The 5,730-nt window shown below is 40.5% G+C and overlaps 1 non-coding gene across 1 annotated transcript; it reads right to left on the reverse strand.

Annotated features, from left to right (window-relative positions):
* Positions 1-4,671: 4,671 nt before the first annotated feature.
* TRNAV-UAC (transfer RNA valine (anticodon UAC)) lies at positions 4,672-4,744 on the reverse strand. The gene has a single exon. It is a non-coding gene; the product is annotated as a tRNA-Val (tRNA).
* Between the last annotated feature and the right edge of the window lie 986 nt (positions 4,745-5,730).

Below are 5,730 nucleotides of genomic sequence, written 5' to 3' on the forward strand. Positions count from 1 at the left end.
CTAATTAGGTCCTGGTCCTCAAACACATTAAAGGGGTACTCCAGTGGAAAATTATATATATATTTTTTCAAATCAACTGGTGCGCAAGAAAGTAAAATACACTTTTATGTCTCAAGTAGAGATGAGCGAAGTTTTGAAAAATGTGTTCACCTAATTCACAGAATTTTCCCCAAAAAATTGTTTTCTTCCTAATTTATTTGAGGTGAATCGCTATTAAAAATGGCTATTTCTGGCCTACAAAGAGCCTCAATGGGGGTGTAAAAAACTTTGCCTTGCAGTGACACGCATAGGGTGTGTGCTGGGTTAGTGAAATACTACTGTTGTTCAGTATGCCATGCAGATCAGAGGTGTCGCTATTACAATCACTGTCGCAGAGTGGCACAATGACAGAGCCTGGAGGTGGCATCAGTACGAGGAGACCATATAGTGGCTGAATGACACAGCTTGGAGGTGGCAGAAGCATGAGGAGAACATATAGTGGCTGAATGACATAGCGTGGATCTGGTGGCAGCATGAGGAGACCACATAGTGGCTAAATGACACAGCCTGGAGTTGGCGGCAGCATATAGTGGCTAAATGACACAGCCTGGAGTTTGCGGCAGCATGAGGAGAACATATAGTGGCTGAATGACACAGCGTGGAGGTGGCGGAAGCATGAGGAGACCATATAGATTCAACAGGGGGTTTAGAACACTTTGCCTTGTCCTAACATGCATAGGGAGTGTGCTGTGTTAGTGAAATAATACTGTTATTCAGTATGACATGCAGATTACAGGCATTAGAATCATTGCAGCAGAGCGTCTGGTTGTGGCAGCAGGGAGCCCAGATGGCATCAAAACTGAAGAGAATAAAGAGATTTTTTATGTAATTTTTATTTAATTTAATTTGAAGTTGTTTAAATGTTTTGACTACCCATTCTTGTGAGCATCGAGCTGGCGGTCCACCGCAAGGCGAGATATCACCTGTTTCAGCTCCTGTCTCTCATTGCCCCCCCCCCTGACTGTGAAAGTATGAATGCTTTATTTAATCAGTTTTGGTTCATTGTTATCGCTCCAAGTTGTTTCATTGGATTCTTGTAATAATTCCACAGGTAATATATGATGTCAACGACCATAGGGCCTTAGTCTTGAAAAGATTACATCGATTTTTTAAATTTAAGATTTATATTAGATTCCCAAGTTTAATGTCCCAGCGATTACTTTGAATTAATACTGTATGACCACAAAACCCAATCTAACAAGGAGTTACATGGCAGGACAATGACAGAGCCTAGAGGTGGCAGCAGCCCGACGAGACCATAGGGCCTCACAATAGAAAAGATTAAAGATATATTGTATAATTTAAATTGAAGATTTTAGATACATGAAACATTTTCAAGTTTAATCTAAGGTGTCAACAGCATAAGGAGACCATATAGTGGCACAATGACACAGCCTGGAGGTGGCAGCAGCATGAGGAGACCATAGGACATCACAATTCCAAAGATTAAAACATACATTTTCACATTTTAATTGAAGATTTTTGGTAGCTAGTGCCACCATAAAATATTTTAGGTAATGTCCCAGCAGCATGATGAGACCACATAGTGGCTGAATGACACAGCGTGGAGGGGGCGGCAGCATGAGGAGACCATATAGTGCCTGAATGACACAGCGAGGAGTTGGCGGCAGCATATAGTGGCTGAATGACACAGCCTGGAGTTGGCAGCAGCATATAGAGGCTGAAGGACACATCCTGGAGGTGGTGGCAGCATAAAGTGGCTGAATGACACAGCCTGGAGTTTGCGGCAGCATGAGGAGACCATATAGTGACTAAATGACACAGCCTGGAGGTGGAGGCAGCATTAGAAGACCATATACTGGCTGAATGATGTAGCCCGAAATTGGCGGCATCATGAAGAGACCATATAGTGTCTGAATGGCACAGCCTTGAGGTGGCTGAAGCATGAGGAGACCATATAGTGGCTGAATGGCACAGCCTGAGTTGGCAGAAGCATGAGGAGACCATTGAAATGTAAGATTTTGAAATTTAAATTTAAGATTTTGAAATTGAGTATTTTAAAATTAAAATTTTAACTCCCAAGTTTTAGTGTCCCCTGCTCCAGCGTGTGGGTAGAAAGTCACGTGACTCCCCGCGCGTGGGAGTCACATGTCACATGGCATACTACTCAATTCTGGTCCAATGACACATGAAGAGGTATAGATAGTAAAAACACCAGCTGGTGAGTACTTTTGCCTGGACTTTCACAGTATCTAGGCCCTTAACAGATTAACAGGTTTAAAATAGTACACTACTTAGATGTACGTATGTGGTATGCACTTAAGACCATAAGACCTCTCTTCCACAGAGTCAGAGACCATCTCCATTCTTTGAGAACAGGCACTGGAGCCATCCGATTCATATTACATATGAATGAAATACATGGAGGACGTCCTGACACATTGAAGTTTGCAGCCCTTGAGAGGGGGGAAAAAGCTGTCAAGTTCGGAGATAAAGATCTGCTGATAATTCTACTTACCGCAACTTAAAATAAAGTGGTCATCAGTAGTCAAGCCTTGGGAAAGAAATCCACAAAAGCAGAGATTTTGGATAACCTTTTAAAAGTTTACTGAACAAGTTGCAGGACCAAAGTGCATAGGTAACAGCTCAGATGACAGAGACAAGGTTGCAGGAATCTGGTTAATTAGGTGCAGGTAAACTTGGTCAGTAGCCACAGTTGCAGTCTTGTGAAAATGTTGGGATTTGACAGAATTGACTTTCTTGTCTGGACTTAGGCTGACTAAAGAATGTTTACTGATGTTTTCTTTTTGGTCACTGAAGAAAAAGCCTGTGGCTTTGAAATGCGTCTGACCTTGTCTAAAGCACAAAGACATTAGGTGTATATCACTTTAAAGAACCTATCCGCTCAATTACCAACTTGCAACTGCTGGATGCCTGCGGTATCGGGACCACCATTACGCGCGCACTGCTAGCGCATCATTGGAACACGCACCTGTTGTCGGTTACTCATTCGCAGCCCCGGACGGCAGAGCTCCTGGACACCACTCCTGGACACTACTCCGTTAGGCCGGACGCCTCTCCGTGCCAGCCCAGGACATTCGGAGCCCCCGGAGAGCCACTCACCCTGACCGGAATACAGACAGGCACTGCATCCATCGCGGCTGTTGAGGAGGGTGAGTGGTGCTGTGCACCGCGATACATTCGCTACAATTATACTTACCGATTCAGCTTACTTGCTACTGCATCCAAGACCACAACACTGTTGCAGGACTTATAATTGATTTACCCCTGATAAGTGTTACTATTGAGTCTCTGCAAGACTATATGATACTTGTGACACTCCCGGCATCCGCGCTATATTTGTGATTTTTAGCATACAGCATTGATGGATTCTATTTCTACTCAAGGAGACTTGTGATCATTTAAAAGAGACTTTTTATCTTTACAGCGGATATTAATTTAATTTATCTTTTGTATTTTTGTGCTATTTTTTATTAATATTTTAACATTTTATTGCCTTTCACCTGCCAGGGCCCTGCCAGGTGATTGGCTGTATACTATATTGTTCTATATAATAAACACAATTTTATTTTCACTAAAACAATTGGATCCACATTCTATTCACTCATTTTCTTTTTCCATACCCCTAGTGCTTTAGAGGACTGGTTTTTATATATTTTATATATATTTTTTTTCCTATATTAGATTAGGCCCCTTGGGTGGGGGTATCACCTTTAACCTCAAGCACTATACTCTCTCTATATCATAAGTGAGCTACACATTATTATCTTTTCCTTAAAGAATGTTTACTGACTTGACTTCAAAATATTACTTATTCCATTGACTAGAGTTCATAAGTCAGTGTAACAGTCTGTCCCCTCCCCCCCCCCCCCTCCCATAAATACATTGGCCCAGATTTACTTTGACTAATTTGGCGCATGTCTAGGGAAAATTCTGCCACACCAATAAAAAGAGGCACATTGCACTCCAATCACAAATCATTAATAGATAAATAATACTACTACTACATAAAAACAATGTTTTTTTCTACCAACAAAATTTTTTTTATAAATACAAATAAAATAATAAAAAAGCAGGACCACGATTTTCAGTCTGTGTCAAAAATCTGACATGCTGAGAAAAGGACCAGATCGTAGTCACTAGCAGACTACGATCGGGTCCACAGCCCCATAATAGTTCATGGCTCCGTATCTGTCAGTACCTGTCCCTGAACAGATACGATTTCAGGCGATTTGAGCATCTGAAATCGTATCTGTGCAGCGGACACTGAAATCGTGATGTGAATCCAGCCTAAGGGGTGGCAAATGTGAACGGGTATCAATGATAGACGCATTTCAAGGCCACGGGCCTTTTCTACAGGAGAAATATGTAAGTTGGTGGGTAGAATTGATGTACTTTATATAGTCTTAGAATGATGATGCGTTCTTGGACAATTGGAAAAAATGGGAAGGAGCATGGAAATGGTACATATTGTAATAATAGTAGAAGTGGATCCCAAGAAGAAAATGGGAGATTTAGAGAGATGATCAAGAGACATAAAATAGAAACAGAATGCAGAAATAATAATGATGATAAAAATAAATAAAGAATGCAAAATAATAAATAGAAAAATGAAATAAAAAATGTACATCTGTATATTTTAGAATGGGTTGGTTTTACTGGGGATTGAACCCAGGACCTTCTGCATGTAAAGCAGACACGATAACCACTACAGTATAAACCCTTGCCAATGGTTTCAATTTGTACATTTTAACTTCTGAAAGCTGAATTTCTGAGATGTCCGTAGGTAAACTTGGGTGGGCTAGGTCCAGTGACCGGCCATGGAACAGAGCCAAACCACAAGATGAAATCAATTTAGAGAAACCCGAAAAACTCGAGTTCTGCATTATGTCCTCTTGGTACTAATGAATAAAACTCGAAAATCATTCTTGATTTAGCTTTGGACATGCGGGTGATAAAATCACCACCTGTCCAAAATCTTTTCACATTTTGGATGGCTACAAAAAAGAAATTAGATGGATCTTGATTGTGGTGTTCACTGAAGTGTAATGATACAGGGGGGGGGGTTATTCCTTTTTTTATGTTGTAAATATGTTTGGCAATGCAGGTTTTTTATTGTCTTTTCGTATTGGCCAATATATTGCTTGCCGAATGTACATTGGAACAAATAAATTACACCTTTACTGTGACAAGTGAGGCATTCGAATATTTTATATGTGGACTGATTAGAGGTGGATGAGACTTCAGGTATTTTTGGGGGGGAATTTGTGGTTTTACATCCCATACAGAACCCACATCTATGGAAGCCTTTGGTTTGTAGCCATGTAGTTGACAAGTGGGAGGTGGGTGGCTGTTTGATAGTGGGAGCAACCTAGATCCCCAAATTTGGAGCTTTGGTGTAAGCTATCGGTGGGTGTAAGGGGATATCTTGCCCGATAATCTTATCGTTACGTAAAAAGTGCCAGTTTTTCTTGATGATCAGTTCTATTTTTTTGTGATCTTTATTAAAAGGTAGAATTATTTTAAGATCATCATTAGTAGTGTTGCTCGCGAATATTCGCAATTCGAATATTATTCGCGAATATCGCATATTCGCGAATTCGCGAATTTCGCGAATATAGCGCTATATATTCGTAATTACGAATATTCGTTTTTTTTTTTTTTTTTTTTTTTTTTTTTTTCTTCACAGTACACATCACAGTGATCATC

This window comes from Hyla sarda, chromosome 1 (assembly GCF_029499605.1).
Source record: "Hyla sarda isolate aHylSar1 chromosome 1, aHylSar1.hap1, whole genome shotgun sequence".
Taxonomy (NCBI): Eukaryota; Metazoa; Chordata; class Amphibia; order Anura; family Hylidae; genus Hyla; species Hyla sarda.